Genomic DNA, 9,061 nt, shown 5'->3' on the forward strand with positions numbered 1-9,061 from the left:
GTGCTGCCTGTTCCATACTCCCCCTACTCCTAGCCTTTTAGGGGTACAAACAATAGTATTTGGGGCCTAGTGTGGTTGTGTACGTGTGATATACATACACTTTTTTGGGATCATATTTTCTATTCCGCTATTTAATCAAAAACCTTTGGGGATCAGTTAAATTGGGGGATAGTCTGTGTTGGTACGTGTGAGAGAGATCCACCTTTCCAAGTTGTTGGGGTTCATCTCATACTTCTGAAGGTTTGAGGGTGCTGCCTGTTCCATACTCCCCCTACTCCTAGCCTTTTAGGGGTACAAACAATAGTAATTGGGGCCTAGTGTGGTTGTGTACGTGTGATATACATACACTTTTTTGGGATCATATTTTCTATCCCGCTATTTAATCAAAAACCTTTGGGGATCAGTTAAATTGGGGGATAGTCTGTGTTGGTACGTGTGAGAGAGATCCACCTTTCCAAGTTGTTGGGGTTCATCTCATACTTCTGAAGGTTTGAGGGTGCTGCCTGTTCCATACTCCCCCTACTCCTAGCCTTTTAGGGGTACAAACAATAGTAATTGGGGCCTAGTGTGGTTGTGTACGTGTGATATACATACACTTTTTTGGGATCATATTTTCTATTCCGCTATTTAATCAAAAACCTTTGGGGATCAGTTAAATTGGGGGATAGTCTGTGTTGGTACGTGTGAGAGAGATCCACCTTTCCAAGTTGTTGGGGTTCATCTCATACTTCTGAAGGTTTGAGGGTGCTGCCTGTTCCATACTCCCCCTACTCCTAGCCTTTTAGGGGTACAAACAATAGTAATTGGGGCCTAGTGTGGTTGTGTACGTGTGATATACATACACTTTTTTGGGATCATATTTTCTATTCCGCTATTTAATCAAAAACCTTTGGGGATCAGTTAAATTGGGGGATAGTCTGTGTTGGTACGTGTGAGAGAGATCCACCTTTCCAAGTTGTTGGGGTTCATCTCATACTTCTGAAGGTTTGAGGGTGCTGCCTGTTCCATACTCCCCCTACTCCTAGCCTTTTAGGGGTACAAACAATAGTAATTGGGGCCTAGTGTGGTTGTGTACGTGTGATATACATACACTTTTTTGGGATCATATTTTCTATTCCGCTATTTAATCAAAAACCTCTGGGGATCAGTTAAATTGGGGGATAGTCTGTGTTGGTACGTGTGAGAGAGATCCACCTTTCCAAGTTGTTGGGGTTCATCTCATACTTCTGAAGGTTTGAGGGTGCTGCCTGTTCCATACTCCCCCCTACTCCTAGCCTTTTAGGGGTACAAACAATAGTAATTGGGGCCTAGTGTGGTTGTGTACGTGTGATATACATACACTTTTTTGGGATCATATTTTCTATTCCGCTATTTAATCAAAAACCTTTGGGGATCAGTTAAATTGGGGGATAGTCTGTGTTGGTACGTGTGAGAGAGATCCACCTTTCCAAGTTGTTGGGGTTCATCTCATACTTCTGAAGGTTTGAGGGTGCTGCCTGTTCCATACTCCCCCTACTCCTAGCCTTTTAGGGGTACAAACAATAGTAATTGGGGCCTAGTGTGGTTGTGTACGTGTGATATACATACACTTTTTTGGGATCATATTTTCTATTCCGCTATTTAATCAAAAACCTCTGGGGATCAGTTAAATTGGGGGATAGTCTGTGTTGGTACGTGTGAGAGAGATCCACCTTTCCAAGTTGTTGGGGTTCATCTCATACTTCTGAAGGTTTGAGGGTGCTGCCTGTTCCATACTCCCCCTACTCCTAGCCTTTTAGGGGTACAAACAATAGTAATTGGGGCCTAGTGTGGTTGTGTACGTGTGATATACATACACTTTTTTGGGATCATATTTTCTATTCCGCTATTTAATCAAAAACCTCTGGGGATCAGTTAAATTGGGGGATAGTCTGTGTTGGTACGTGTGAGAGAGATCCACCTTTCCAAGTTGTTGGGGTTCATCTCATACTTCTGAAGGTTTGAGGGTGCTGCCTGTTCCATACTCCCCCTACTCCTAGCCTTTTAGGGGTACAAACAATAGTAATTGGGGCCTAGTGTGGTTGTGTACGTGTGATATACATACACTTTTTTGGGATCATATTTTCTATTCCGCTATTTAATCAAAAACCTCTGGGGATCAGTTAAATTGGGGGATAGTCTGTGTTGGTACGTGTGAGAGAGATCCACCTTTCCAAGTTGTTGGGGTTCATCTCATACTTCTGAAGGTTTGAGGGTGCTGCCTGTTCCATACTCCCCCTACTCCTAGCCTTTTAGGGGTACAAACAATAGTAATTGGGGCCTAGTGTGGTTGTGTACGTGTGATATACATACACTTTTTTGGGATCATATTTTCTATTCCGCTATTTAATCAAAAACCTTTGGGGATCAGTTAAATTGGGGGATAGTCTGTGTTGGTACGTGTGAGAGAGATCCACCTTTCCAAGTTGTTGGGGTTCATCTCATACTTCTGAAGGTTTGAGGGTGCTGCCTGTTCCATACTCCCCCTACTCCTAGCCTTTTAGGGGTACAAACAATAGTAATTGGGGCCTAGTGTGGTTGTGTACGTGTGATATACATACACTTTTTTGGGATCATATTTTCTATTCCGCTATTTAATCAAAAACCTCTGGGGATCAGTTAAATTGGGGGATAGTCTGTGTTGGTACGTGTGAGAGAGATCCACCTTTCCAAGTTGTTGGGGTTCATCTCATACTTCTGAAGGTTTGAGGGTGCTGCCTGTTCCATACTCCCCCCTACTCCTAGCCTTTTAGGGGTACAAACAATAGTAATTGGGGCCTAGTGTGGTTGTGTACGTGTGATATACATACACTTTTTTGGGATCATATTTTCTATTCCGCTATTTAATCAAAAACCTTTGGGGATCAGTTAAATTGGGGGATAGTCTGTGTTGGTACGTGTGAGAGAGATCCACCTTTCCAAGTTGTTGGGGTTCATCTCATACTTCTGAAGGTTTGAGGGTGCTGCCTGTTCCATACTCCCCCTACTCCTAGCCTTTTAGGGGTACAAACAATAGTAATTGGGGCCTAGTGTGGTTGTGTACGTGTGATATACATACACTTTTTTTGATCATATTTCCTATTCCGCTATTCAATAAAAACCTTTGAGGATCAATTGAATTGCGGGATAGTCTGTGTCGGTACGTGTGAGAGAGATCCACCTTTCCAAGTTGTTGGGGTTCATCTCATACTTCTGAAGGTTTGAGGGTGCTGCCTGTTCCATACCCCCCCTACTCCTCATCTAGCCTTTTAGGGGTACAAACAATAGTAATTGGGGCCTAGTGTGGTTGTGTACGTGCGAGATACATACACTTTTTTTGATCATATTTCCTATTCCGCTATTCAATAAAAACCTTTGAGGATCAATTGAATTGCGGGATAGTCTGTGTCGGTACGTGTGAGAGAGATCCACCTTTCCAAGTTGTTGGGGTTCATCTCATACTTCTGAAGGTTTGAGGGTGCTGCCTGTTCCATACCCCCCCTACTCCTCATCTAGCCTTTTAGGGGTACAAACAATAGTAATTGGGGCCTAGTGTGGTTGTGTACGTGCGAGATACATACACTTTTTTTGATCATATTTCCTATTCCGCTCTTCAATAAAAACCTTTGAGGATCAATTGAATTGCGGGATAGTCTGTGTCGGTACGTGTGAGAGAGATCCACCTTTCCAAGTTGTTGGGGTTCATCTCATACTTCTGAAGGTTTGAGGGTGCTGCCTGTTCCATACCCCCCCTACTCCTCATCTAGCCTTTTAGGGGTACAAACAATAGTAATTGGGGCCTAGTGTGGTTGTGTACGTGCGAGATACATACACTTTTTTTGATCATATTTCCTATTCCGCTATTCAATAAAAACCTTTGAGGATCAATTGAATTGCGGGATAGTCTGTGTCGGTACGTGTGAGAGAGATCCACCTTTCCAAGTTGTTGGGGTTCATCTCATACTTCTGAAGGTTTGAGGGTGCTGCCTGTTCCATACTCCCCCTACTCCTCATCTAGCCTTTTAGGGGTACAAACAATAGTAATTGGGGCCTAGTGTGGTTGTGTACGTGCGAGATACATACACTTTTTTTGATCATATTTCCTATTCCGCTATTCAATAAAAACCTTTGAGGATCAATTGAATTGCGGGATAGTCTGTGTCGGTACGTGTGAGAGAGATCCACCTTTCCAAGTTGTTGGGGTTCATCTCATACTTCTGAAGGTTTGAGGGTGCTGCCTGTTCCATACCCCCCCTACTCCTCATCTAGCCTTTTAGGGGTACAAACAATAGTAATTGGGGCCTAGTGTGGTTGTGTACGTGCGAGATACATACACTTTTTTTGATCATATTTCCTATTCCGCTATTCAATAAAAACCTTTGAGGATCAATTGAATTGCGGGATAGTCTGTGTCGGTACGTGTGAGAGAGATCCACCTTTCCAAGTTGTTGGGGTTCATCTCATACTTCTGAAGGTTTGAGGGTGCTGCCTGTTCCATACCCCCCCTACTCCTCATCTAGCCTTTTAGGGGTACAAACAATAGTAATTGGGGCCTAGTGTGGTTGTGTACGTGCGAGATACATACACTTTTTTTGATCATATTTCCTATTCCGCTATTCAATAAAAACCTTTGAGGATCAATTGAATTGCGGGATAGTCTGTGTCGGTACGTGTGAGAGAGATCCACCTTTCCAAGTTGTTGGGGTTCATCTCATACTTCTGAAGGTTTGAGGGTGCTGCCTGTTCCATACCCCCCCTACTCCTCATCTAGCCTTTTAGGGGTACAAACAATAGTAATTGGGGCCTAGTGTGGTTGTGTACGTGCGAGATACATACACTTTTTTTGATCATATTTCCTATTCCGCTATTCAATAAAAACCTTTGAGGATCAATTGAATTGCGGGATAGTCTGTGTCGGTACGTGTGAGAGAGATCCACCTTTCCAAGTTGTTGGGGTTCATCTCATACTTCTGAAGGTTTGAGGGTGCTGCCTGTTCCATACCCCCCCTACTCCTCATCTAGCCTTTTAGGGGTACAAACAATAGTAATTGGGGCCTAGTGTGGTTGTGTACGTGCGAGATACATACACTTTTTTTGATCATATTTCCTATTCCGCTATTCAATAAAAACCTTTGAGGATCAATTGAATTGCGGGATAGTCTGTGTCGGTACGTGTGAGAGAGATCCACCTTTCCAAGTTGTTGGGGTTCATCTCATACTTCTGAAGGTTTGAGGGTGCTGCCTGTTCCATACTCCCCCTACTCCTCATCTAGCCTTTTAGGGGTACAAACAATAGTAATTGGGGCCTAGTGTGGTTGTGTACGTGTGATATACATACACTTTTTTTGGATCATATTTTCTATTCCGCTATTCAATAAAAACCTTTCTAGGGCAAGATCTTAAATTACAGAAATATGAGGAGACCGTCAAATAAGGGCCGTGGCCTGGGTCGTGGTGCTGCTGGTAGAGCTCCTGTTGCAAGGAGAGGACATGGTCGATCTGTGCCAGCTACACGCACAAGTGAAACACCTTCCTCAAGTGTGAGTAGGCGACAGAACCTGCATCAGTATTTGGTAGGGCATCAAACGCCCCTAGAAGTGATGAGGCCAGAACAAGTTGAGGCGATAGTAGATTGGTTTGCTGCTGACAGTGCCTCCAGTTCCTTCACATTGTCTCCCACCCAGTCTACTGCAGAAAGGTCAGAGTTGGCACCTGCAGCCAATGTCCAACCGTCTTTCACCTCACCCCCTTGCAAATCAGGCCAGCAGTCTGAGCCCCAAGCCATACAGCAGTCTCTTATTCTTTTTGAGGACTCTGTCAGCAGGGTTTCCCAGGGCCATCCACCTAGCCCTGCCCCAGAAGTGGAAGAGATTGAGTGCAGCGATGCCCAACCACTTATTCCTCAAGATGAGTACATGCAAGGATCATCGCAGCACGTCTCCGATGATGACGAAACGCAGGTGCCAACTGCTGCGGCGTTCAGCATTGTGGAGACCGACAAGGAGGGCAGGGGTGAAGACTGGGTGGAAGATGATGTGGAGGACGATGAGGTCCTCGACCCCACATGGAATGAACGTCATGCAGGTGAACTGAGTAGTTTGGAGGAAGAGGCGGTGGTCGCACAGAGCCACCAGCACAGCAGAAGAGGGAGCAGGGTGCAGAAGCGGAGCGGCCGTGCCCTAGACACTACGCCCGCTACTGCCCAACGCAGCAAGGGAACGAGCGCACCAAAGTCAGCTCAAAGGAGTTCTCTAGCGTGGAAGTTCTTTAGAAAATGTGCTGATGACAGGACACGAGTGGTTTGCACCCTGTGCAATCAGAGCTTGAAGCGAGGCATGAACCTTCTCAACCTGAGCACAACCTGCATGATCAGGCATCTAAGTGCAAAGCACGAGCTGCAGTGGAGTACACACCTTCAAAACCAAGAAACGTCTCTGGCTCATCCTGCTTCCTCTTCTGCTGCAGTCTCGGCCGCTCCAGCCACATCTGTAGTGATACCGGCACCTGCCACCCCGCAAACAGACGATCTGTCAGCAACACCACCACCTGGGTCACCAACAACCATCTCCACAATGTCCCGTGGAAGCGTTCAGCTTTCCATCTCCCAAACACTTGAGAGGAAGAGGAAGTACCCCCCTACCCACCCGCGATCCCTGGCCCTGAATGCCAGCATTTCAAAATTATTGGCCTTTGAAATGCTGTCATTCCGTCTGGTGGAGACGCACAGTTTTAAAAACCTTATGTCGGTGGCTGTCCCACAGTACGTCGTGCCCAGCCGCCACTACTTTTCCAGGCAAGCCATCCCTTCCCTGCACAACCAAGTGGGGGAAAAAATCAGGTGTGCACTGCGCAACGCCATCTGTGCCAAGGTCCACCTAACTACGGATACGTGGACCAGTAAGCACGGTCAGGGGCGTTATATCTCCCTAACGGCACACTGGGTAAATGCAGTGGCGGATGGGCCTGAGGCGGATAGCAATTTGGCGCATGTCCTTCCACCACCGAGGATTGCAGGGCGCTTCAGTTTGCCTCCTGTTCCTAACTCCTCCTACTCCGCTTCCTCATCCTCTACCGCCTCCTCATCCGGACAGCGTAACACCTTCACCACCAACTTCAGCACGGCCAGGGGTAAACGACAGCAGGCAGTTTTACAACTTGCCTGTTTGGGGGACAAACCACACACCGCGCAGGAGTTGTGGAGGAGCATGGAACAGCAGACAAATGAGTGGTTGCTGCCAGCGAGCCTCAAGCCCGGCCTGGTGGTGTGCGATAACGGGCGAAATCTCATAGCAGCTCTGGGCCTAGCCGGTTTGACGCACATCCCTTGCCTGGCGCATGTGCTGAATTTGGTGGTGCAGAGGTTCCTTAAAAACTACCCCGATATGTCAGAGCTGCTGCAGAAAGTGCGGGCCGTTTGTGCGCACTTTCGGCGTTCTCACCCTGCTGCTGCTCGCCTGGCAGCGCTGCAGCGTAACTTCGGCCTTCCCGCTCACCGCCTCATATGTGACGTGCCCACAAGGTGGAACTCCACCTTGCACATGCTGGAAAGACTGTGCGAGCAGCAGCAGGCCATAGTGGAGTTTCAGCTGCAGCACGCACGCGTGAGTCGCTCTGCGGAACAGCACCACTTCACCACCAATAACTGGGCCTCCATGCGAGACCTGTGTGCCTTGTTGCGCTGTTTTGAGTACTCCACCAACATGGCCAGTGGCAATGACGCCATTCTCAGCTTAACTATCCCACTTCTATGCCTCCTTGAAAAAACAATTCGGGCGATGATGGAAGAGGATGTGGCACAGGATGAGGAGGAGGAGGAGGATGAAGAGGTAACATTTCCAAGGCTTTCAGGGCAGTCATTCGCAAGGGGCTCCGAGGGTGGGTTCCTGCACACGCAAACGCCAGGGACGCAATTGTCCAGCAGGGGCACAGTTCTGGAGGATGAGGAGGATGAGGAGGAGGAGGAGCTGGAGGAGGAGATGGAACCATGTTCACAGCAGGGTGGCACCCAGGCCAGCTCATGGCCATCACTGGTGCGTGGCTGGGGGGATACAGAGGACACGGACCATACACCTCCCACAGAGGACAGCCTTTCGTCGCCTCTGGGCAGCCTGGCACACATGAGCGATTACATGCTGCAGTGTCTCCACAACGACCGCCGAGTTGCCCACATTCTAACTTGTGCTGATTACTGGGTGGCCACGCTGCTGGATCCCCGTTACAAGGACAACGTACCGTCCTTAATTCACTCACTGGAGCGCGATCGCAAGATGCGCGAGTACAAGCGCACGCTGGTAGACGCCATGCTGCTGGCATTCCCATCTGACAGCGGGGCCACAGTGGAAGCACAAGGCAGAGGAGGAGGAGGAGGAGGTCGCCAACGCAACCAGGGCACCGCCAGCACCTCAGAAGGCAGGGTTAGCATGGCCGAAATGTGGAAAAGCTTTGTCAGCACGCCACAACAAACAGCAGCACCAGCAGCTCAGATGGAACGTCTTAGCAGGAGGCAGCATTTTACCAACATGGTGGAGCAGTATGTGTGCACACGCCTACATGTAGTGAATGACGGGTCTGCCCCCTTCAACTTCTGGGTCTCCAAATTGGGCACATGGCCTGAGCTTGCCCTTTACGCCTTGGAGGTGCTGGCGTGCCCTGCAGCCAGTGTATTATCTGAACGGGTATTTAGCACGGCTGGGGGCGTTATAACAGACAAGCGCAGCCGCCTGTCCAGAGACAATGTGGACAAGCTCACGTTCATTAAAATGAACCAGGCATGGATCCCACGGGACTTTTCCGTACCTTATGCAGAATAGCAATGGATACCGACCTTACCCACCCATTGTTCCATTTTTGCTCTTTCTCACTCTTTTGGGGTGTACCCTCATTTAAAATTTGTGAAAAGAAGCAGTGTTGGCTACCTCGTCCTCCTCCTCAGGGCCAGATTAATGTAGGGTCTATTGGAGCTGCAGCTCCAGGCCCCTACCTTTTATATAGGCCCCGGGTTGGCCATATTCACTGTTACCGCTCTTCTGTCACTTGTAAACACAGAAGTCTGGCTTCTATGCTC

Source organism: Pelophylax lessonae, assembly GCF_965119305.1.
Source record: "Pelophylax lessonae genome assembly, chromosome: 4".
Lineage (NCBI taxonomy): Eukaryota > Metazoa > Chordata > Amphibia > Anura > Ranidae > Pelophylax > Pelophylax lessonae.